Source organism: Dermacentor albipictus, chromosome 10 (assembly GCF_038994185.2).
Source record: "Dermacentor albipictus isolate Rhodes 1998 colony chromosome 10, USDA_Dalb.pri_finalv2, whole genome shotgun sequence".
Taxonomy (NCBI): Eukaryota; Metazoa; Arthropoda; class Arachnida; order Ixodida; family Ixodidae; genus Dermacentor; species Dermacentor albipictus.
Genome location: NC_091830.1, coordinates 54,128,793 through 54,155,169, shown reverse-complemented (window position 1 = coordinate 54,155,169; position 26,377 = coordinate 54,128,793). Strand labels below are relative to the sequence as shown.

Below are 26,377 nucleotides of genomic sequence, written 5' to 3'. Positions count from 1 at the left end.
CGGGAGAGCTCGTCCACAGTGATCCACTGGTTACTTTTCATGAAATCACCTCTCATTACAGAGGGAATAGGCAGAGTTTTCCTTTCCCCCATCATAAGCTCAACAGGCCGCAAGCTACCACGCTTTGCATGCTCCAGACGGGGTCCTACCCCTCTAGGAACTTTTTGAACAAGCTCCACCCGGACATCGATCCACTCTGCCCAGATTGCGGCACTGAATTTAGCTCATTAAATCACATGCTCTGGCGGTGCCCTGTGTTACAGGATTTTAATACAGAAGAAGACTGGACGAAGGCCATCACAGACCCGAAACAGGACGTCCAGCTCCTGGCTGTCCAGAGGGCCCGTGAACGAGCGGAGAGGCATGGCCTCTCTGTTCCGACATGGGAATAGTCAGCGTCTGGGTAGGGACCTGCAGGTCCCCGCTTAGCTCCTCAGGACCCCAATAAAGTCGTTTGCTGCTGCTGCTGCTGCTGGCGGTAATATGGAAGTCGACCATATACATATATAGTAAAAATATGTAGACGCCAATGAGCAATTGTTCCTTGGCTTCTTCAGATTTACCTAATAGAAAACTAGCCCCTCTGTTTGCTGTCTCCTCGTATATATATACTATAAATTGCTTTAGGTAAGTAGAATTATCTTCACATGTACATTGGTACAGCTTTGACAAATGAGCGTTATTGTTGTGAACTGAATTAGTTACATGATTTCTGAAGTGTATTATTAGTGAAGTGCACAGTACGCAGTATTAGTGCAGTGTTCAATTTCAGGCATCCGCCTGTAAGTTAACTTCAGGAGCAGTGGAGCTTGCTCAGAAACAGCTAATGAAGTTGTTTTTCTGAAGTAATTTTTACTTTACATTTATTTGCCGGGCTCTTAAGAAACGCTGCGAATTGTGGACAGAAAAAAGAAGGACATATATATATTAGTTTTCAACTGTGAAGCTTTCTGTCTTGTGAAAACAGTATGGGTGTGCTGTTTAATGTTACGCTATGACCGCTCGGGTGCCAAATTTTTTCTTTCATGAGCAATGCACATCTTGCGGGCTCCCCTGCACTAACTTACCCTGTTTAATGTCACAGTGTTGTAATTAAGTTTTTTGCTACATTCCTCCTCGTGCCTTGATCTTGAAACCTCTTGACCAGTACACAGAGTGTAGGGGGACGCATAAGGATTTGCTTATATTTCATCATCAGCAGCAGCAGCAGCCTGGTTATGCCCACTGCAGGGCAAAGGCCTCTCCCATACTTGTCCAACTACCCTGGTCATGTAGTAATTGTGGCCATGTTGTCCCTGCAAGCTTCTTGATCTCATCCGCCCACCTAACTTTCTGCAACCCCCAGCTACGCTTCCCTTCCCTTGGAATCCAGTTCGTAACCCTTAATGACCATCGGTTTTCTTCCCTCCTCATTACATGTTCTGCCCATGCCCATTTGTTTTTCTTGATTTCAACTAAAGTGTCATTAACTCGCGTTTGTTCCCTCACCCAATCTGCTCTTTTCATATCCCTTAACGTTACACCCATCATTCTGCTTTCCATAGCTCGTTGCGTCGTCCTCAATTTAAGTAGAACCCTTTTCGTAAGCATCCAGGTTTCTGCCCCGTACGTGAGTACTTGTAAGACATAGCTGTTATACACTTTTCTCTTGAGAGATAATGGCTACCAGCTGTTCATGATCTGAGTACGCCTGCCAAAAGTAGCCCAGCCAATTTCTGTTCTTCTGAATATCTCAGTCTCATGATCCGGATCCGCGGTCACTACCTGCCCTAATTGCTAATATTTAAAAGGCACAAATTGCATATTCATGTGGTTAACTTTTCTGGCACACAGCAAATATTGATATGGGTTTTATTTTCGCAAACTTTGTCTGGTAGTTCGTTAAGATATTGGGTTATTCTTTCACGCAGGGGCACTGGTGTACACAAAGAAGGCAAAGTCTCTTTATTTGAAACCCGCCCTGGTGATTATGTGGTGTTCCGCTAATATGCACGAGGTCGAGGGATTAAATCCCGGCATAGGCGGCTGCATTGCGATGGGGAAAAATGCAGAAACGTTCGTGTGCCGTGCATTGAGGGCACGTTGAATATCCCCTGGTGGTCAAAATGTATATGTAGTACCCCATATGATCTGCCTCATAAACAAATCGTGTTCTTTTTTACGTAAAACCCCAGAATTCATTCATTCATTGCTTTTTTAAGGCGTTGTTGTGGTGCAGCTGTCATTTGCGTATAATGTCGTCGCTTTTTTTTGTGCTGTCTACGTCATGTAGCAGACTTTCAAAGTGTTCTTCGCACAACTATTGGGTTTGGTGTACAACCTACGGACAACGTTCGGACAACGTTTGGACAACAATCAGGCAAAGTTCAATTATTAGGTTTGGTGTACATTTACCACAGTGTTTTCGATGGTGCTCTACCGGTGCATTTATTAACTTCGACGCGGCCAGCGTTACCTGCCCGAATCGGCGGTTATGCCGGTTAGCACCTATTTCAGCTGCTGTATTGTTTTCGTTTAGCACTCATATATTGTGAAGCTGTATAGTGTGTAGGCTCATTTCTGCGAACATTATCCCGTGACGATATAATATTTTGCAGTGAGCACTTGATACAAGCGAAAAATGGCGTATAATTTATTAACTTTCTTTTTTTACTCTAAAATGCATACTTGGTCTTTTAATAAAATGATAGATTTAAATTTAGGTAGCTCTAAAGGTAATCATTATAGAGAAAGTAGCAGGAAAACAGGGGGAAATATTTTAAGATACAAAGAAACAGAGCCAGTGGAGGAAAAAAGGAATGTAGAGCAGTGTCTGGTTGGGAATACTAACTGATGTGCGCATTCAGTCCTTGACACACATGCAAATGCAGCTAAAATGGCTAGTACAAGTTGCACTGCAGGTGAAACTTATTCCGGTCATATATTCGTCTGCAGAGTTTCAGACACGTACTTCTGGCTGCGATCCTATGTTTTCGTTCGTTTTTAAAGAACCTGTGCGTAGCTCATGAAAGAGAGGTGCATCATACCGGTTGTCAAAGCAAAGGCAGGCAAACTAGCTCAGGAACCTCGACCTGACCTCCACTTGAAAAAGAATTTGGCAACCTTGATCAACTTCAGCCTTGCTCGATGAAGGTTTTGGCGCGCTAAGGTGGCCTCAGCTCAATTTTCAATGGCTTCCATCAGCCTCACGTCACCTCAGCCAGAGTCCTTTATTACATTTGTTTCAGGTAATCAAGACATACAACGTCTGAACTACATCTTTTTTTGTAAAAAAAGACTAAACGACTCTTCCACAACCTCATTACAGAAGCTCAGGTCTACCTTCTAATCGATACATCCCTGCTGGTTTCGTGGTCAGATATTCAACGCTCCATGTGTCACCAAAGCGGAAACGTACGTAAACATGTTTTGATACTTCTGATACAGGAAATGAAAGCCAGCACGAAGATAAATACCCATGATAGTTATGCAAAAAGAAGTTCAATGATGATTACGGTACTCCCTAATGAAGCATTTGAGACAACTCTGTGCGTGTTTTCATTTCGCCATATAGGTGGACAAAGAATTTGGGAGAGACATGTAACTGACTTGGCAATTGTCGAAAACTTGATTTGCGGGTAACGCACGTTGGCTTTTATACGTGACTCATCGAAGGTCCTAGTGTAAGCCCTGGTGCCAGGAGGATTCCAGAAAGGGCGACACAATTCGCGCAGTGCATACAATCAGATCACAAAACAGTCGCAAACCATGGCAATCGAAAGAAGCGCGAGCGAAAGATGACACGAGTAGAAGATAGCACGGAACGAGCGGTCCATCTCAGACCAGTTACGATTACGCATCGAATGGTTTGGCGGGTCCACATGACACAAGTATTCTTGGCGAACCTCACTGAAGGGGTGCGAAGGAATTGGTCTCCACCATTCGCACCTTTCATATTCCGCTCGAGCCGACCGACGCTCAGGAAGCGCCCCCTACCGTTTCTTCAGTAGGAAGTTGCAGCTTCTAAGGAGTGCACATTAAGCCTTCGTGCGGTTAAGGTAAATAATTGGTGTCGTTGTGATGGCGCTGCAATCGTTACAGCAGTGACTTCAGCTGGAGGAACCATCAGTGTTGTCTGTTACGCGAAAAAAAACATAAGTTTTCTTCGTTTTCAACTAATCTAGATAGAAAAGGATTGAATGTCAGTATTATTAGGGAGATAACGTTTTTTTTTGGATGCGCTTCCCACAATGTCACAGCCTTCGAGTTCAGGAATACGATCTCGCGACTCAATCGCAAAATGTTTCGCCGACCAAGTAAATTACGTCAATGCAGCTTTCTATCTAAGCAAGGTCTAAAGGCTCTATCGGAAGTGGGCACGTTGACTGTAGCTCAATGCAACTTTTACATTGGGCCCATTTTACAGTAAAGTGATTGAACGCCAATTAATGCTGTGGTAATCAAAAATGTCACAGTTTCACTGACAGTTACATGTGAACGGCAGTTACACCACCTAGATGGCACTTTACACTGTTCAATTATCGACTACGCTTTGCCCGATCTTCCTGATGAAATTCGCGTGATCAGTTTCCAATTGGAGACTTTATTAATAGTTTAGTTGACGTGATAGAAACACTTTTTTCAATTGATTTTTGAAAAACAGGAAGCCAGACGCAAAATATTCCTTTGTCAATGCAAAAAGAAAACAAAAATAGCCTATTCGTTCAAAAATATGCTTATGAAAGATTCTTAAAGGCGAAGTGATGCGTACAGCAATTTTCGGGCTTGTGTGCGTCCCCTTGTCTAACTTTGCCCGTGTACCCCCTTAAAGACTTATTCCATCAAAAGCCCAAACATTCTCCGCTCGATTTCATTGCTTTTGCTGCAAAATGAATAACGTGCTTGCGGATATGAATGTATTTGTCACATACAAGAAGCACATGGTTGAGGTTATCGCCTGTTTCTGCAACATAATAGCAGCTATGTGCGTCATTACCCAAATCTCGCCAGTGCCCGGTGGGCTATAGGCAAGGAAGGAGCAAAGAAACAATCTGCATCAAAAGTAGGTTATCTGTCTGGTATGGTTGGTGGCAAGGATGCAGAACCGACTAACGTTGTAGGGTAGGGCGCAGTGATTTCAGTAGTGTCTGTGTTACTAATAGTTGCGTGGTGGAATTATTCGTACTTCGTTTTCACGGGCATGACAGTACTTTTAGACGGAACTCCCTGCCTATTATGGCGTTCACCACTATGTTTCACCGCATTCCTACATAAGGTTCGAGATATTTGATAACCGCCAAGAGCCTGTCAACAAGGTGCACACCAAATTTAAACGGGGAAACTTCAAAGTTGTGTACCCGAAAAATCAGTTATTACTGTTTTGAAAACCCGCTTTCTTGAAACTTTACTTTTTTGTAGAAACACCAAAAATTTCTATAATTTACGTAGAGGCAGGCCAGATGAAGGTGGCACCTAACACTCAGTCTTAAGATCCCTTGTCACCCTTTCTTAGCTTTCTTAGCACGTTCGGCTTGCATCATGCGTGATAATCAACACTACTGACCTGCCAGTTACACTACTAACAGCACACTGTATGAAATGCCACATTCTGGCACCAAGCTGCTAGGTCACTGCATTAAGCCAACACGGCGACTAATATATCTCGAAAATGGCATAAAATGCGTGCCATATAGAGTTCTTAAAGCACTGTTTGGTAACAAAAGTCGTGCCTAGCACGGCGTTCCACCGATTGCGCAGGGTACTCTGAGTCCGCCGAGGACAAACCTTGCATTGATTACAGAGCAGAGGCTGCCGCATAATGCCTAAGGCAGTAATTTGATGCTACAGACAAGATGTTGTGAACGCATAGCAATCACGAAACAAGATCCTCAAAAAAATAGCGTCGCACATCACGCACGCACGTACGGGCATGGCTATAGCGATCACGCTACTCGAGAACTAAACGTGATCCAACCGTGATCCAAACTAAGCAGCGTGCAGACGGCCTGCAAGGCGGGAAGCCAGAAAGCTGGGTTTCGTGGTTTATAGCGTACTGTCGTACACTGAACTGCAAAATTGAGTACTCACGATGCTTTTAAAACTCGAACAGATTAGGTCCACTGACGATGTGAGGGAGCCTTCATGTCGCGCGAACGCACATGGTGCGACAGAGGACTCTACAGTGCGTCATATTTTGCTGAGCCCCTATACCAGATGGCATCATGCACGAGAGGCCGCTACTACCTACTTGTGCGCGAAATTCTGAGGGTGACAAGCGTTACATGATGAGCAGGTGGAAAACATGACACGAACACAATTGTTTAGCAGAAGCAAACATAAGCAGCTGCGGAACAGTGTCACCTCAAAACGCGACGTGAGAGAGCATCCGACCTCGCTCAAACTTAGGCGCGCCATCGAGGTTCACCTTACTCAAGGAATTTCTACGGGTCGCCAACCAGATCTATTTCTCAGCTCGCTTTGTGAGGTCGAAATCATATTGAGGCTTTGATCAACCTAATGATGAGCGAAGCTCGGGATTTCCTAGGTATACTTTGTGGCGCAAAATACATTTCTGGAAAAGGGACAGAAGAAAGCACGCTAATAGCATCGGCAAGAGTGATAACGCGCATCTTCCTGTGCACTGTAAAACCTGTCGTTGTAGGCCATGCTTTGAACGAGTTTTGATTCTTGGCAGAAGTAGGGACCAAACTGCAAGGGAGTTGTTGGAAGCGTTTTATATTAAAAAGAAAGGGTCTGATTGTGTCAGCGATACATCTATTGTATATATTCCGCAGAAATGTGCTTCATCCAAAGCATGTTATCATGACCACGTTGTTCTGTCACACCTTGGCTCCCTGCGCATGAGTGGAAGTTGTATTTTCTTCTGTACGTTTGTTCAGGCTGTCATTAAACAGTTGGTAGTTTGGCGCTTCACTGTCTCTCTTTCTTCTGTCCCTTTTCCAGAAATGTATTTTGCGCCACAAAGTATACCTAGGAAATCTAAGCACCAACTTGCCCAAGAAGAAGTCCTTTTTGAAGCTCGGGATGTTGCCCACCATTGTGGTTAATTGACTTCAATGAAATATTAGAACTCATCATTAGGGCATGTGTGGTATTTTGTGAAGATAGTAGGGTGATTTATTGGCCGAGTCCTGCCGAGCTTATCATTTCGAGGGAAATCAATATCGCCGCGTGAAACCAGTTGTAATCACATGAGGTGTAAAACAAACTTCATTTGTAAATAGGATTTCTACCACGTAAATATCTCTTCTTGCATATACTCAGATAGTTTACAAATGTGTGGATGTTGTGAAAGTCAGTATCCCAAAGATAACATGACGAACCTTGCGCATGAAGGTTCGAAAATTGTCTGTTGAAAAGCATACAAGCAGTCTTACATCTTCCATACGCATCATGCGGAGTCAACGTAGCCGCATTTTGTTTAGCTAAGCTCAATATCGTCCCTTCGGAAATGGCCGTACAGCTCCGTCGTTTGTTAATAGGAAGGCCCGCTGTGGAATGGAAGAACTAGAACTTGACTTATATATTGTATACCCTGCAGGAGATGCAGGATATACGGCAAAAGGTGCGAACTGCGAAAGAAGCGCAATACTGCGAATCTATCCTTTGAGCAGGCACGTCCATGCCTAGTCGGAAGATAAATAAAAAAAACACGCATATCGTTTTTTGCGCTTATTTAGTGTCCTTGTGCTGTTTTAGCGGCAAGCGTATCAATGGTTCGCTCTGTGACTATTACCTATTTTGACAGTCTGGCCCTGCTTCGTGTAAGTGCAATGTATGTTGCCACTTCTGCGCCATCGACGCATTTCGTTGCGCACCGCGCAGTACTACTGCCTCGAATTTGTAACGTCTTGCGTGGATACTAGAGCGTTAGGGCTACAGACAAGTTTTTTGGAGCCGAAACGATATTGAAACACCCTTGTGCGAACGGCTGTGAGTCCGTAGCCGCAGCCTCGGCTGACGACTCGCTGTTGCCTAGGCCAATAGCGGCAGGCGAAACTAGCGGGAGCACAACCATCTCCAATCGCACCCTATTTCCTCGTTTCTCGCGAAACGCCCGTCTAACGCCCCCGCTCCCCCCCCCCCCCCCGGATCCAGTATTAGGAGTGCCTTGCAGTGGCCGTGAACACCGCAAATTGTTTTGTCTACTCCACGTCGCAGCTCAGTACTGATTGGTCAGGGAATGTGGCATGTAAAAGTATAGTGTGCAAGACATGGCTTCCCGCGGCGTCATTGATGGCTCACTTGCCCAGCAGGTGTGCAACAAACATACTTTCTCTCCTGTCATGCGCACTGTGCCCGCCATCACCGCCTCTTACTTTTTTTTCGAGGTCTTGCTATATACAATTGAAACGTTGAGGGAAAGTCGCAGTGGAAACTCATGTCGAAGCTATAGCATTTAGGGCCTACGCATCAGCGTAGATTGTCGTTTCTGCCATTTCTGTCATTATGTGTCTAATGCCTCTGCGCCGAGAATATTGGAGGAATGCAATATTTCCGTTACATCCACAAGTTGGGCGGCTGTCGCAGCTGTATTTTTTTTTGTCATTGTAGATTTTCCAATCCAGGTATTAGTAGTAAAACATAACAGTTTTATTGAGTTTTAATGTATGCACATGCTTAAGCTCCCGTGTACGGCTTGTGAATTCCCTGGAAAATATGCTACAGTCAATTTCATTTCACATGTAGGATTTGATCGTAACTTTCGTTTTCCTCAGCACCGGTCACTCTTCTCCGCAGTCTAGCCAGGTGTGGCGAAAGAGCGCCGTGCCAGTGAAACAAAACGCTCACATCGCATGTATTTTGTGTTAAATCTTCTCAAAATGAAGTATTAAAATTGCGAAACAATAGCATAAACCAGAAAACCAGACGTAATTTTTAGCGCAGCTGTGCACCATCTCCGGAATTGGCCAACGCGTGACGCCGCCTTTCTACCAGGCTGCTCGTCTTCGTGCATAGGAGTCGGCGTCAGCGTTTCCCGGTAAACATTGCGGTTGCATAAGCTGCAGTTGCTGGGAAGCGCGAGAAAAAGTCGGGGATCTTTAAATGCTCTCGCGTTCCACCCTTAAAGGCGAAGCTGGCCACGCTTATTGAAATGCAAACACACGCTCAACTGTTACTTGGGCAAGCTGCCCATTGTCCGTGAACTGCACCTCGAAGCCCAATTTGCGGGGAAGACTGTACCTGCTACACTGATAGTTACAGGCTGCTCGGGTCCCAGCCTTTGCGGAAGGGACTTAATCGAAGCGTTCTCGCTTTTGCTGTCCAGGTTTCTCGCTGCGGTTCAATCGACGTCAGCAGATCCCGACAGCCTCAGGACCAAGTTTCCTGCCCTTTTTGAGCCAGGACTTGGAAACAATCAGGGGCCACCTGTGAAATTCCACATTCGAGAAAGCGCCCAACCGAAGTTCCACAAGGCGCGGTCAATTCCTTACGCTCTTCGTGAAAAAGTGGCAACTGAGCTGGACCGTTTAGTAGAGCAAGGCATATTATCGCCCGTAGCACATTCTGAGTGGGCGGCGGCAATCGTACCAGTACTGAAGAAAGACGGTTCCCTTCGCATCTGCGGCGATTTCAAAACCACAATCAATGCTGCGTGCATAACTGAGCAGTACCCTTCACCAAACAGTGAAGACATTTTCGCGTCGCTACGTGGGGGATCATTTTTCACAACACTGGACCTTAAGGATGCATATAAGCAACTCCCATTGGATGAGGAGGCGAGGAAGTTGGCCGTGATAAACACTCACAATGGTTTGTTCTGCTATAACCGTCTTCCGTTTGGAGTTTCCTCGGCTCCCGCGATTTTTCAGCGGCGCATGGAAACGGTCCTGGCTGGTCTTCCCGCCGTGCAGGTGTATTTGGACGATGTATTGATAGCGGAACGTCAAGACGATAATGACTCAGTGCTTCGAAACGTATTGCGCAGGTTTCAAGAAAATGGTATCGAGCTGAACGCCGAAAAATGCCATTTTCACAAAGACTCAATCGTCTACCTGGACCATCGCATTGACAAAGACGGCTTGCATCCGCTTGAGAAGAACCTGGCAGCAATACGCGACTCGCCACGGCCTACAAATGTGAGCGAACTGCGCTCTTTCTTGGGTCTGTTGACTTATTATCACCGGTTCTTGCCACACATGTCAACGATGCTGGCGCCGTTGTATCTTTTGCTTGAAAAAGAGCATAAATGGCCCTGGGGAACGGCGCAGGAAAATTCATATGTCAAGACTAAACAAACACTTCTGAGTTCGCCTGTTCTGACGTATTTCGATCCCAACCAACCAGTGCGTTTTGAATGCGATGCGTCACCTTCGGGTTTAGGTGCCATAATGTCGCACCGAATTGGAAAATTGGATAAGCCCATTGCTTTCCGTTCACGCACGTTAACACACGCTGAAAAGAATTATTCTCGGCTCGAGAAGGAAGCGCTCGCACTGGTGTTCGGAGTAACAAAGTTTCGAGACTACCTGCTGGGCCGCGAGTTTATATTGGTCACGGACCACCAACCACTGGTGGGACTTCTACGAGAAGATCAACCTGTGCCCCCAATGGCGTCGGCACGTATTCAGAGATGGGCTCTGTTTCTAAGCCAATATAGCTATCGCATAGAGTACAAGGCCGGCAAGGAAAACGCCAACGCGGACGCACTCAGCCGCTTGCCCGTGCCGATAACAGACGTTTGTCGATCGGACACCTTACCAGAATACGTATTGTCTACAGAGACCCTTGACAGCTCGTTCGTGCCAGCGGATGCCATACGGGCGCTGACGAACGGAGATGAAAACCTTAGACTTGTGGAGCACTTTGTACTGAATGGATGGCCTAAACGCTTGTCACCGTGTCACAATCACCTTCAACCTTATTTTTGCAGAAGACTGGAGCTGTCAAGCATAGAAGGCTTGCTCTACTGGGGTCATCGCATCGTCGTACCCCGCAAAGCGCGAGTCTCCATGCTCGCTGAGCTACATCGGTCACACCAGGGTGCATCTGCGATGAAAAGACTGGCTCGGACACTGTTCTGGTGGCCTGGGTTGGATGGTGAGATCGAAAGCCTTGCATGCTCGTACATCTCATGGGTACAAGCTGAGCCAATGCCCCATCGACAGGCTCCTATCTGTTGGCCAGAAACGGGAACCAAATGGTCAAGGCTTCACATTGATTACGCCGGACCGATAGAGGGACGCATGCTGTTGATAGTCGTTGACTCGCATACTAAATGGATTGAGGCACTTCCCGTCAAGTCGGCGACCACAGAAGTCACAATTGCGCGGCTTCGAGAATTGTTTGCGCGTTTTGGCTTGCGCAAACAGTTGTATCAGATAACGGGCCACAGTTTGCAAGTCAGCAGTTTTCCCAGTTCATGACTGTCAACAAAATAACTCATCTACGTAGTGCGCCGTACCACACACAATCTAATGGTCTCGCAGAGCGTGCGGTCCGCACAATAAAGGATGGCCTTCTTAAGCACTCGATGGTGAACGATCTCGAAACAAAACTAGCGCGAGTGCTCCTCGGCCATCGACGTACCCCACTGCCGTGCGGCAAGTCTCCTTCAGAGATGCTGCTGAACTACCAAATTCGTTCGCGCTTGGATACTTGCGTCCCTTCTCTACCTCAAAGTTACTCGCAGCCTCCCAGATTCCAGTCCGGCGACCAGGTATGGGTGCGCAACTTTGGCCAAGGGGAGCGTTGGCGTCCAGGCATCGTTAAGAGCATAGAGGGTTCACGCCTTGTAACGGTCGACACTCCAGATGGCCTAGCCAGACGTCACTTCGACCAAATTTTCCGTCGCGTGCCTGTGTCACCCGTCACCCCAAAAGCGGAGGCGTCCGACTCACTTCAACCCAGCCCGGACAACAAGAATCGGCCCTCGTCAACGCCAGAAGCCCGGTGCAGCCTGGCCACTCCAGAAGCAAGTGGCGCTGCCCCTGTTCCTTCGACAACACCTCCAACGTCCGTCCAGCCGAACAGGCTCTCTCTCCCCCACGTCCGCCGGTCTTACGGAGGTCTACCCGACAACGAAGACCCGTGCAAAGACTGCAGTTTTAAAAGAAAGGGAGAAGTGATATGAAGAGCTGTACCACACGTGTCAAACATGATTCGTTCTTTTTATGCGAAGCATATTACGAGGGCTCAACCCAGCTCCTCAGGCGCGGCGGTGACCATGAAATCACGTGACACCGTGACGTCACGACAGAGGAGAAGTGGCTTTGGCTCAACTCTTGCAAGACGGGCTGGGTGGGAATCGAACCAGGGTCTCCGGAGTGTGGGACGGAGACGCTACCACTGAGCCACGAGTACAACGCTTCAAAGCGGTACAAAAGCGCCTCTAGTGAATGCGGTGTTGCCTTAGAAACGCGCTGTTTCTAAGGCGTGCGTCTCTTGCTCAGGCGCACATTTCGTTGCCGCGCCGAACGCTGCTTTGCTCGACGCTCACCGCGTCCAATGCGGGGCGCGTAGTCGCTGCCCTGTAGCCCATTGTCTTACACCCCTTGGCGGGTCGACGGGAACGCTGTCGCGTTCCACTCTTGAAGGCGAAGAAGTAATGCATGAGTTGTTTCTTCGTCTAGCCGAACCAAATATAGCCAAGCAACAGCAGTTCACCAGGCTAAACAGTGGTTCAACAACTAAAATAAAGGCTAGTATGCTTCGCATCCTGGGCTTAACCTTACCTAAGCCACAGCCATTTTTTATGTTACGTCATAGGCAAGCAGTCTATATATCTAGTTCGCTGTCGCTGAAATAAAACAGTACGGTACGTGCTCTTGGATGGTCTCCGTCACTCTGCCACCCGCTACAACAATATGCGCCCACCAAAGTTTTACTCTCAGCTTTGCCACCCAATGCTGTAAATCGTACTGACGCGAGCCTGGTATTGTCGTGAGGGCCCTAAAAGTGAATCAGTGAAACTCCCTAGCTGAGTTGAGGTATTTATTGTTTTTGCTTCTTTTAGATCAAGCAGACAGTCAAGTAATCTTTCGAGCCTTAGGGTCACCTACACATTTAGCACATGCCTTCAATTTTATTTGCGATGTAGATCGGTATTTTGAACGGACTACAATACGCCTGTTGGTCAATGAGGAAGATATGCTCATTGTTTCGTTTGACTGGACACGCTATGCTAGATAGAGCAATGTAGATAAGAAGTTGTACTAAATATGTATCTGAAAATGTAAAATGTGGCTCGACCTCTATTGCATAACACCGAAAGCTAGTTTTATTACACAAAGTTTTCTGGGATGCCAGCTTGTTAAAAAAGACTTGGAATATAAGCTACGGCGTAGATTTAGGTGAGGGAAGATAGCACGATTGCCGAACACTATTGGTCCGCAATTATTTCTAAACCTCTCGAACTTTGTAGCCATGTAATTAAAGAAGCAGATATATTATATTTCATAAAGTGCACACTGCCATGGTGCATAAATGTTGCCCTCAAAAATACTAGGTGGCGGTGTGGCGCTAGCCGCAAACCACGTTATTAAGCCAGAATGATAATTATGTTTAGCACTTTGATTTGCCTTAACGGCGTCCTTCTCGCTTAAAGCAGCTTGCTGGCTTTGCAAATTGCGTATTATGAACAAAATCAAACAATACGCGTGAACTCTGCGTATTTGCACAGTCCGATTGCTATTTTTGCTTTGAGATGTGTATAGTTGCTTCAACACTTAGGCCAATAAAAGGCATATAAATAGCAGTGATACGAAGCCGCAAGAACGTTTGAAACCGCAAGCACAAAGATAAGGAATATTTATGCACTAACCATCAATCTCACGCTTGCTGATCGAATACAGTACGATAGCTTCGTCTAGTAATTTGCAGTAGGAAACTTTGTGGTGGCCATTGTCTTTACAGTTCTAACACTGCTTATTAGGAAAAGGCTGAAATGCAAAATGTGCGGTACATTAGCAGATTCCTCCTCGTGACACCTTGACGGTATCTCGGCGAAACATTCTCGGCTCACCTTGCCACTTCTCCGCGCCGGTCCTCTTCGTCCTCTCTGGAGCCTCGACTAGACTATACTGCCGGCAAGTTCTGTGCGCGGAAACCGTCAATTCGCTCTCTCAACACAGCTCTTACGGCAGCAACATCGTCTCATTTGCTTTTCGCTTGAATTTTCATTTCCATTTTTGCTCTGCACGCTCTCGGATTTCACGTCCGCACACAGTGCTGCGAACACATGTCAGAGCCGACCAGTACGGTCTTAGTTTACAGGTGACATGGAGCGCAGGCGTTTCATTACCCTGAGCTTCTTGTTTTTGCTTTTTTTAAATCCCGTCGGAGTATCTGTCCAACCTTGCGCGATGTGCGAGCTACGTCGAATCGAATGACAAAGACCAAACATCCGGTGCACGGAAAAAGGCAGTCACGATACGAGATCAGCGGGCAAAAGATGGCATGGGAAGCTGTCGTAAATATACTGCTATCGTATATACGTAAATAATAAACGTAAATATACCATCCACTGCGACTAGGAATACTGGGGTCTGCTTGAAGCCCTCATCCTTGTTCTTGAGTTCAGAAAAAATACGATGTAACAGAAAAAAAAACTGACATTTCCTGACATTCACCTTAATCTGTTTCCTGCTCGATACAGTTGAGAACCCTTTTAATGCGGCCATCTTTCATTTTTAATTGGACTAGTACGTCACTGATAGTACGTCACCTTGGCTCCATTGGAGTCTCGAAGTTCGGGCCCGCAGGCCGACAGCTCCCTCCAGCACCCGATGCAGCGGCGGCCTCCATTTCTTGCCTCGCTAGTGTCCTACTTTCTCTGTTCCTATTTTTCTTCTGTTCCTTCGTCAGAGTCTGTGTCAACTCTAATTGGCTGCAGTGTTCTTGATATTTTGCGTCTATGCTCGGTCGTGCCACACCAAGATGATCCTCATCATTTTCTTCATTATGCGATTCTTTCTTACCATAAGCGGGTGCCCGTGGTCTTACATTTCCTTTCTACTAATACAACCTATGCGCACATCTCTCATCACAGGCGGCTACCTAATTACCGTGCTGACAAACCGTAGGGAAAGGAAAATGGCCGACTGTTCTCAGTAGAACTTAATTGCTAACCTAACTGTGCCTTACTGTATATTTAAATTTTAGGCAATTTCTAATTTTACAAAGTTTCACACAATCGTGGCTACATTGTAGCGCAACCATATACAATCAGACAAAAACATTGCCTTCAAATAAAAAATCTTCAGCTGACACTTTCTCCGGTTCACGGAGCACAAGTGGAAAAATGATCCGGACAGTTTATCAAAACAATATTTTGTGCAGTTAATTTCATACAGGCAACACTATTTAAGCATCTATTGAACTCGATAGCTCCTAAATTTTAAAGAGGAAGAAGTAACACACTTCGGTCGGTGCCCGTCGAGCATGTCAGTTTAGCGAGCAACCAAGGTTATTTGTAGGCCTCAGGTTTTGACAGTCAGTGGTTTATATGTGCTCGGCCTTTGGTGGATATTCATAAACTTCTATGCAGTGTTATAGATTCAACCAATATCATGCAAAACATAAGTATTTGCTTGTTTTAAGATTTTCAAACCGACCCAGCTGGTAGAAAACAATTGCTGTGATCGTATGATCACCCTAAACAAGCATCGTACACCTTCATAAATCCTCTAGTCGTATAAGGCATTGATTATGAGGAACTTAGCCATAAGTTGAGTATTTGTGGGCCATTACTACAGGCAGTCTGTTGTATGCAACGTACACAATTTGTTAGCGTCCAGTGTGTTTAGTAAACTTGTCTTCGAGAACTCGCGTACTAAACTCGTTCGAAACACAAGCGATATTTTCACAATGTCAAGAGTAGCGGCAAGTTTTAATAATTCTTTTTCTCTATGTGTAACTCTGAGAGCTAGCCTGCTGATAAATGAAACGGCTCCCCATACTCAACAGGAGATAAGTTTGCTTTTGCGGCTACCTTAAACATTGATAAAGGTAACATAGTCTTTACTTAGTTGAATATTTATTCCACACTTATAGTCCTACAGTGTAGGCATAAAGAAAACAACTGCGTAGCAGTCCTCACGACAAAACTCAGTCTTTTTCAGTAAATAATTGCATGATGCGTTTACAAAGCAGAAAATCAATTAATGTGCGCAGTTAACCTTCTGTGCAGTTGAGCCTAGTGGATGCCCAGCATCAACAAAACACGTCATATTGCATTACGGCTCTTTTCTTATTACTTTAAAGCATCTGCGCTCTTTCAGCAAACAAAATTGGAGCTTTTTTTTAGAAAAGGTGGCTTTCGTCCAATTGTCTGTTAAAGAAAATTCCACAAATCCTGAGGCAAAGGTGGCCAGTCAATGCCAAAGAGCAATTAGCAATGGGATGCGTTGTGGACTGAGATCCTTGCTTTTGTCAAGCAAGGAGCACGCGCAAGATACTATGCGTTGTACATCGTGAAGCTAACTGCAGTGCCAAAAAAAACTTATTTTTCTCACCAAAAAGTGTTGCTGCAACTCGTGATGCATTACTAGAACACCTGGCCGCGTTCGAAATGTTGTTAACTAGCCTAAAGTTTGGCAAAAAAATAGGGCTGACAAAGGATTGGTCGTCTGAGGATAATTCTGTCGGAGTCCTTCTTATAGATTCCCTCTGCATAAAAATACTTTTTTTGCACTGAACTTCTGAAACCAGAGAAATTGTGCTAGGTGCGCGTCGCCCTAAACACTGGTACGCGCTCAGAAATGATGCAACTATACTTTTGCATGTATAACAGCATAGGCTCTTCCTAGCTTCGAAAAGTAAAAAGTGAAATCAGAGGAAAAATGACAGCATCCACACTATGGACTCCTTTCCGCTGGCCTTAACTATACTCACTGTTGTTGACTATGAACATGGCGTCAGCAGTGACATAGAGCAGTTCGAGATGTACGAATGCAACATGCTAGCTGGCATGGTGGATGAGATACAGGTCGGTTCAAGTCAGCGTTGTTAATATCTTCAAGCCAAACAGTCTAAACAGAGTAGTAGAGCATCAGCGTTGTCAAAAAGTTTATAGTTTTTTTACAGACTACATATTCAGTGGTTGCTGCGTGTTCACTATAATTCACTCAATTTGGACAAACGAAACATGTAGTCAAATTGCGGCTGCATTGCGATGCCGACCGTAATGCTGTAGGAATAGTTTTTTTTTAATTAGGCGACGTTTATTATCAATGACTCTGCAATGCAACACAGGTGGAATAACGTTTGTTTTCACTGTTTGAGAATCCAAAGCTAGTCACTAGGAGCTTTTACAGTTTTACACGACCAAGATTGTTCAGGGTAAGTCTTTGTGTGCTCTGAAAAACTACGAACGTGGCCAAGCAAAATAAAAAGAAACGCATCTTATTTTGTTATAGCCATCAAAAGCCGTGCGGCATTATTGTCGCTATAGTTTAACAGACCCCAGACTAGTAACCCCATTTTCAAATCCAAGTTGGCGGTCAATACTTCCGGGGTACATTGCTTTGCTTCTTTAGGGTGACCTTTTTTTTCATGCCATTATCTGTGTTCTCTACTTATCGCTGGCCGCTATGATTGTTTTTTCAGTCGTCAAAATTTCCCGATAATAAGTTACATTTTGATGCCCCACTTCAGGAGTGCTTGCTTCTTTTTGGGCTCAAGATCGGCCAATGAAGAGTTACATCGATACGTTATTCCAGTTCACTTCTTTTTTTTGCGGACGGAGCGGCAGGGGGTGCTAAACATAGCCCAATGAAGAGATGTATCCATAAGTTCCACATCAGTGTCTTTCTGGGCTCAAGATTCCCCAATGAAGAGGCTTATTCGCACGTTCCTCTTTAGTGGTTCCAGTTTCTTTCTGGGCTCAAGATCGCCCAATGAGAAGTCACATTCATAATTTCAGCTTCAGTGGTGCTTTCTTTTTCTGGGCTGAAGATCGCACAATGAAGAGTCACATTCGTAAATTCCGTGTCAGAGGCGATTGTTTCTCTCTGGGCTCAAGTAGCCCAATGAAGAGTTAAATTCATAAGTTCCGGAACAGTGTTGCTTGCGTTTTCTGGGCTCAAGGTGGTCCAGTGAAGAGTTACAATAACAGATTACGCTTCAATGGTGCTTGTTTATCTATGAGTTCAAGATCGGCCAATGGGAGTTACATTCATAAGTTCCGTGTTTGTTCTGCAAGTTTCCGTCAGGGTTCAAGATTGCCCACTGAAGAGTTACATTCATAAGTTCCGCTTCAGTGGTGCTTGCTTTTTCTGCGCTCAAAATTGCCTAATAAAGTGTTAAATTCATAAGCACCACTTCAGTGGTACTTGTTTCTTACTTGGTTCAAAATTGCCCAGTGAATGGTTACATTCCTTAGTTCCGCGTCAGCGGTGTTGTTTCTTTCTCAGCTCAAAATCACCCAATGATTAGTTAAATCATTAAGTTCTACTTCAGTGGTACTTGTTTCTTTTGTAGGTTCAAGATCGCCCAATGAAGAGTAACATTCATAAGTGCCTTTCAGTGGCGCTTTATTTGTACGCTTAAGATCGCCCACTTGAAAGTTACATTCATATGTTACACTTTCAATGGTTATTTACTTTTCATAGGCAATATAGCGTTGTGTATTGTATTTCAATTTTATTTTCAACCTAGCAGGTGCCGTTTGAAACATTCCACGGAGTTCATTTCAAGTTTGATATTCGTCAATCAAGCATAGCTGATTGCCCTTGAACTGTGTGAATAAATTTATTGTCTGCCATAAGCTTTTGGAGTTATTCGTATGTTATATACTGCTTTTGTGGGTTTCACAATGTGTGCGGGAGGGACATTTATCAGAATCTATTTATTAACTATATATGACAGTTGATCCTTTCGCTTTTTGATTGGCCATAAACAACATCGTTCGTTACAGGACGTAACCGGTACGATAGTACATTTACTTGCGATAGAATGTCGCACATTGTTGAACGACTTTCTATTTCTGTATTTGCGACATGGCATCTTCAGTCGGACAAATCAAATTCTCGTTATTTCAATGTCAGGATCCGCCGAATACGTGATGTTATCATTGTTGCTTTTGACGTGCAATGCCCAAAACACTGATACTTATATTATTCTCGTTAGGTTTTTGCCCTATTTATAGTTTCCTCTCAAGAATGCATGTACGTTTTACCATTTATATTTCAACAAACTATGGATAGCATTTTTTTTAAATGATAACAAATTTTATGCGCAAAATGTAGCCCACTATTCCATGTATACTTTGAGTACTCAGATTTAGTGGACAATCATACAACCTCTCTAGATTGAGAAATCTCCAAAAGGGCTATATCAAGCAACCATAACAGTTCGTGTAAATATGAATATTTAGTAGCATATGTATGCGAAGATGAGCTACAAGTTCGAGCAAAATCTTTAATTCGTAGATCTTGCTCTATGGCCAGTTTTGAGTGAATAAGACGAGACCCTAAAGTGCGATATCGTAATTAGATAGGCTGATTAGTGCATGGTATGATTTAACTTGGAGCTATTAAACATGGAAATAGGGTGGCATTTTTTAAAAACAATTGGTAAATAAGTAGTTGGCATATTGGTTTTTGGCTCACCTTCTAAAACATTATTCTCCTTCTTAGACGAAATAATATATATAAAGTGTTAGTTATATTCGTTATGATGTTAGAGTAAACCTCACCCTCAAATGTCACACAAATGCTTAGTTAGTCCGAAGTTGGTGGAGACTATTGAAATCAATTTGCGCTCCCGGCTGTTCCTTTAAGTAACCAGTGGTAGGTTGTTTACTTCTTGATATTCTTTCTCGCAGACAGCAGCGGTGCTGTTTCCACATGCTCAACTTTGGCCGGTTCGATGGAAGTACTGTACTCACCCAACATAATAAAAGTGTTCAGAAATTGAGCATGAGCTAACTTTTGCCAGAGACTTCTATTTCGAACCTCTAAAGAAGCATCGATGAGCCACAATCAGATGTGAAATGTGGTTTCAGAAGACCGGAAAAATAATGTGTACTGCAAATGGAGGAATGTCGCGGATTTTCGTGCACACAGGTGCAGCTGCGAGGAGACCGTATGGCGGTATATTTCACGGCGCCTCGTTTCATAGCCGCAGGCCCGGAAAAAAGTACCAAGCTCGGTGTTACGCAAATATTTTTTTATTTGCACTAGGACAACAAAATATGTTATTTTATTGTCAAAAACATAAAGGATGTTTTGTAGGTCACACCAACATTTGTGTGCAGGATCACATAGTACTCTTGCCTCTACTACGCGGTGCAGACACAATACACAAGTAAAATATAAATGCTTAGAAACTACTGTTAACGTTCGCGTATTTATAGGGCAAGTATGTCATTAACCTGCAATAAACTTTTGGCCTCTTATAAAAACGGGAAATATTCTTCGTACTTCAATTTATTAACTAAGCTCGTAGAGCAAAAATATTCAATTAGAGTTTCGATTAAATACATTGGCAATAAAACTATTTGGCATTTCTCATTAGTGTCCATGTAGTCTGCTCGATCAAGTAACACGGCAAACAGTTAAAAGTATTAGTTGCAGTGATTTCTCTTACGTTATAAGATATACATATTTTCTTCTAATGAACCATGATAATAGGACATGAAACATTCTGAAATTCAGATATTGCAGAACAAATACTGAGGGCATTTTCACAAAAGTTTTCATTGCTTTAAGAATGTTTCTTACATATGTTGAATTCTCAGCAAATGGCAATGCGAAATAGTGCAAAAAGCTTGGTGCTAAATTTCTTCCTATGTACCCAAATGTGCTCCCCACAAGTTATTTACTTACATGAACGCCCATCAAAGTCCTGCATCACTTAACTTGTGGGTGGCGAATTAACTGTAGGTACTGTTAGCTCTACGAAAGCAACATACAAATTGATCTCGCAGGTGCATTTGAGCAATTGGACGCTTACAAATTACGTTACTAAGAAATTCCTGATGCGAAAATTGTGTGCAGCTGCCATACTTTGAACTTAGTGTGTAGGCAATAACTAAATAAGTACCAGAAATTTTCCTTCGTACCAGTTATAGGATGCTCAGCCAATTACAAAGACATCCTAAACAGTGAAGCATTACAGAAAACATCATGTGACGCTTCTATATTTATACTTGGTTTATACTGCATATACGAACTCGTGTGTTAAATTTTTCAAATCAAAAGCTTCTGTTACTGAGATTATCATAATTATGTCTGATGTGCCTATAAAGAAGTCATGCCCCAAATGCCGCTACAAGTTCAGTTATTTCACTTGAGACAATACTTTTGTTCACGAAATCAGTGATTGTCTGCCACAAGTTTGTCATTTAAAAAATATTTCCGTTCGGATAAGGATATACGAACTTAGTTGTATATGTATGGTGGATTCCAGAATACAAATATTGAAACAACCATAGGGTGGGTGGTGGTGGGTATTCTGTTGGAGTCCACCTAGTGGACTGTCCACTTCGACCATTGCTGAGTGGATGCAGCTGTACCAGCGAGAAGGAGACAAGCGGCCCCAGCAAATCAGTGGCGGCCGAAATGGAAAGACCACTTGGTGAACCCCTACCGAATACCCCCCTCCCCCACCCCCTGCTCCTGTACAGTGTCGAGTCAATGCCTGCAGAACAAACTAACATTGCTAGCACTCTTTGCATTCGGAACATGTCCTCACCACGACGAAGTAATTGATTAACACGCGTGTTGCACATTAACCACTAGTTACCCTAATCCACGGCAACTCTTTACAATTACTCGCAGACTAATTTGCAGCACGCAAGCTACTAACAAGGTCCAAGGAAAAACATGGCCTCTCTTCTTTTCCGCCCAAATTCGCCGCCATGTCGCCTTCACCGGCAAGTGGGAACGAACCCATACAAATTTGTGCTTAGGATTGAGATTTCTGCGCACGCGTTCATGAGTCATCATCATCATCAGCCTGGTTACGCCCACTGCAGGGCAAAGGCCTCTCCCATATTTCTCCAACAACCCCGGTCATGTACTAATTGTGGCCACGCCGTTTCTGCAAACTTCTTAATCTCATCCGCCCACCTAACTTTCTGCCGCCCCCTGCTACGCTTCCCTTCCCTTGGGATCCAGTCCGTAACCCTTAATGACCATCGGTTATCTTCCCTCCTCATTACATGTCCCTCCCACGCCCATTTCTTTTTCTTGATTTCAACTAAGATGTCATTAACTCGGGTTTGTTCCCTGACCCAATCTTCTCTTTTCTTATCCCTTAATGTTACACCTATCATTCTTCTTTCCATAGCTCGTTGTGTCGTCCTCAATTTGAGTAGAACTCAATTTGAGTAGAACTCTCTTCATTAGTATATTACTCTTATTATACGAATTTATCCGTTCTCGGTGTAAGCTAGAAAACAAGTGGAAATATAACGTATTTTTCTTCTTACCTTCTGTTTTTATATAATAAAATTATTTCTTGTGATCCTGTCCACCAATGCGCTTTAGGAATAGCATTTTTGGACATGTTCCTGAAAACACTTACGGCAAATTTACCCGTCACGCATGCAGCATGTCCATAGCATATGTTGCATCAAAAGCGGAAAGGAAACTCAAGCCTCGACGAAATGTGGTGCAGGGATACAATTGAAGGCGGCATCCCAAAATTAAGTTTCTAGCCGTCCTGATCTCCGAATGCAAGCTACACGCTTGTAATGAGGCCTACACGTTTTTTTTTCATATTTAACGAACTGTTGTGTCACTGTTGATGAGCGCATTGCTCATTACCGCGGTTTCTCCGCAGTAGGAATGATCACAGCCACCTACAGTAACTGACGATTAACATTGCTGAGGTGAACTTTTTTGTATACTAGCCCATAAAGACGATGGCTTGCAGTGTTAAGGATTACTTTGGCGGGGAACTCCGGAAAAATTTTATGTTAAAACAATTTGTAAAAAAGGTGTGAATGTCATGCAAGCAGCTACTGAAGCACCTATCTTGTACTTGACAATTGTAGTTGAATACAACGGGGGGGGGGGAGGAGTCGAACATTGGACGTAGCGACAACGTACACATAGAAACAGGATGCCCAATTCCATAACTTACCACGTAGCTTTAGGGCTTATTAATTTATGCAGAAGTTATAGAATTAATTGCGGCGCGCGGACTATGGGATTTTGGACGTCGTAGAATACAGCTGGGCCACTATCACGTACACGTTCGAAAAGCCGACGTTCGAGTTCACCTCACGCGATTGGAATAGGTTGGCCTAGGCCATGATATCGGCGCAGCCTGGACACTCGCGCGAGGCGAAATCGAACGTCAGCTTTTCGAACGTGTACCAGATAGCGGCCCTGGCCATTATGTAGTACGCAGATAAATTGTTGCTTGCACCCAAACAAGCAGTTGCTCATACTGCTCAGCCGCAGTGCTTTCTTCAGGTGCAATAAATAAAAGCCCAAGTTTGGGCTTGCTGCTATTTCATATCATATCTGACTAGTGCACAAGAAACACAAAGGCCAAGCTTCTGCGTCTGCTGTGCTTTGTGTGCGAGCGTGTGAGAGTGTGTGTGTGTGTGTGTGTGTGTGTGTGTGTGTGTGTGTGTGTGTGTGTGTGTGTGTGTGTGTGTGTGTGTGTGTGTGTGTGTGTGTGTGTTTGTGTGTGTGTTCCTAATCCGTCCCCTCGTCGCTGGAAGTGAATCTTTGTGTCGGGTATGCTACCGTCGCACTAGAACACTATATAATATGAGGACGTTTTGCCAAACATAACAAACTCGTTTGTCAGATAGCAACTTCTCGTACCTATGAAGTTATGTTTTTCTCCGAATGCTTCTTACCATATATATTTCGCTATGCTAAGCTAACTATATTCGAACAATGGACAAGGAAAACCAACACGTTGATATGTGTACTAGAAAACCAGAGCATGAAAATGCCGCCAGAAAACACGTTTACTTTTGCCTTCGGCTCTAAATGCAGAATGTTCTTTCTGATAGCTGTGCCATTAGAATCACGGTGTTCACGTGGAACGCTGAGAAGATGTGCACAGCTGCGAGTAAAAAGCGCGCAATCGTAATCCTCCGGCATCAAAGCAGCTGTCGTAAAAGAAACCGGAAGGACGTATCCCATATGGCGAGCAGAACGCAGGGCGAAGCTGGTGCCGTCGTTCGCAGCGACCGGCACAAGCTATTCTAGCCGCTTTTCCGGAGAACGGCTGTTCTTTAGAAAATAGAGGACGCGGGCTATTAAAGCATGACGGAAATGGCTCATTTGTGACGAATGTTCCTCAGAGATCGCGTTCTATTAGGGCTATATAAATTATACTTGCAATAGTACAATTTTGTTCTAGCACGAATGCGAAAAGTACATTAACATACCTACGAATATGTATAACTTGGCTTTTGCAAGTCGCCCACTCCATTCAGCTTAACAAATGCTGCATGGTTGAGAAGCGAGTAATGCAAAACTATGCCAGTTGGATTGACGCGTCGGAGTATATGTGGATCGAAGCTTTTGTGAAGCGAGTCTATCGCACGCGCGTGCTTTCGTGCACACTTGCTGCGTAACGTGACGCATATGCAAACCATTACGAAGAGTTACTTGGCAGTGGTATGGGAGCAAGTCGTAAGCGTGCGTGCAATTGGCACAGTAGGTAAACTTTGGTTTGCTGGGCTCGGACACCGACCTGCCATACCATCATTAGAGGCGTAATTCGTTTATTTTCTGTGCAGGAGCCATACGACAGCACAGCAGCGTCCAGCAACCGTGGTTGGCAAGGTCCGGGAGGATTCGCTAATAAATCTTCGGTTTAAAGAAACGGTCTTGCCGCTCCCGATGTACCCAGTGAAAAGATGTACCTTGCGTCACAAATTGCTACCACAGAAGTTTATCTTCTCACAAAGGGTGTGTGGCATCATAACTTTTGACTTCCGTGTTTTATTCATTGAACTCTCTTTTCGGATAACATCAAGTGCAAAAGAGCAGCATCTGTTTTTTAGTTCAAGGCGCGGCAAGTTGCTTCCATATGTCCGGCTCTGCATCAGAACGACAAGTTGGGCCAGTTGGTTGGGATTCCTGGTAAGGGTGCAGTATATTTCTAGTACTCAGGGCTCTTTTGTGTCTCAAGTAAAACTCTTGTTTGGGCTAGTTGGTTCATGCTTGAAGTAGGTAAAGGCAAGGCGTAGAAGACCAGGACTTAGGAAGAACACAAACGACAAGACGGGCGCCATGACGTGGCCTACGACGCCTACGACGTTGACGTTGGCATGACGTTGCCAACGCCTACGACGTTGCGCTGCAAACCCCGAGTCTGAGTGTGTGAGATCAAATGCAGGTAGCGAAAACCGAAATTCAATGGGGGCAAATTTCACCAACGGCAATGGACCACGCATTGGGTGCAAGCTAAAATGCTCCAGGTGGACCAGATTATTCCGCAGTTCCTTACTATGGCGGGCCTCGTAATCGTATGGCGGTTCTGCGACGCAAAACCGCAGAATTCTACTCAGGATACGTGGGTGTCTCCGGAACTTCACCACACTGGTGGCAAAATGACTAGCGAAGAAAGCACAAATACGGATACGGGCGCCCATCTTGTCCTTTGTGTTCTTCTTCCTAAGTCCTGGTCTTCTGCGCCTTGCCTTTACCTACTTCTTTGTGTCTGTTGTCCTTGTCTTGGGTGCGCAGTTACAACTCTTACCATGTCCGGCTCTTAGTGTCTCTTCTTGCGCTTGCATTCAATTGACCGAAAACATCGATAAATGAACATTCTAAAAATAATATGCGCACGCAGATGTTATGTTTTCGATAATATTGCCTTGATTACTGTTTTACCCGTACCATATAACTTTTGGAATTAAACACTGGAGTGAGGGAGTGGCCGATCCAAATATGCGGTTGTGGCAGAGCGCTATATGGAGGCGCTTCCTCCATTTAAATCAGCTGCTATGCTTGCAATTGCCAAAGCTGCACAGAAAATAAAAGACGTTCACAAGCGAATATGGAGATTTTCTTGGTATATTTTAGAGTAAGCTACACCTAACTCACTTTTCTCACCCTCAAACACGTTGCTCAATATTTTTAATACTATTTGTTACTAGACTGCAAGATGTAACATTGAATTACAGATGTCATTAGTGTTTTGCCAGTAAATGCGCTGCATAATGCAAAATGTTCAGTCGCAAGTCCGCGGTTCGCTATTGCGTCGTAATATTGGTATAAATGACAAGAATGCGCCCTCGTATACGTAAGCGTTGATGGAGGCGTGACGGTTTCTAACAGAGTATCGTAAGTGTTCATTAGATATAGTTTATTCATAGGAATAGCACCGATAAAGATCTAAATTAGTGTGCTGTAGTCTTCTACTCTGCATTGGGGCAGAGGGAAGGCGAGTGAGAGTACTGTAATGGAGGATGAAGATGATAAGAGAAGGGATGAGTGCTTATGTAGGTTGCGCG

At 44.4% G+C, this 26,377-nt stretch overlaps 1 protein-coding gene and 1 long non-coding RNA gene across 3 annotated transcripts in view; one reads left to right on the top strand and one right to left on the bottom strand.

Moving 5' to 3' along the window:
- Window positions 1–14,116, bottom strand: part of LOC135907619 (ornithine decarboxylase-like) — a 55,808-nt gene extending 41,692 nt beyond the window's left edge. Inside the window, exon 1 of one of the 2 annotated variants that reach the window (XM_065439299.2) lies at window positions 13,964–14,116. The gene's annotated coding sequence lies outside the window, so the exon portion shown is untranslated. The remainder of the gene's footprint in view (window positions 1–13,963) is intronic. The other variant, XM_065439300.2, reaches the window with a different exon arrangement.
- The window catches only part of LOC135907623 (uncharacterized), a 290,002-nt gene extending 264,523 nt beyond the window's left edge, over window positions 1–25,479 (top strand). The window contains exon 3 of the long non-coding RNA XR_011508947.1: window positions 24,656–25,479. This is a non-coding gene — a long non-coding RNA (uncharacterized lncRNA). The remainder of the gene's footprint in view (window positions 1–24,655) is intronic.
- Window positions 25,480–26,377: the final 898 nt, after the last annotated feature.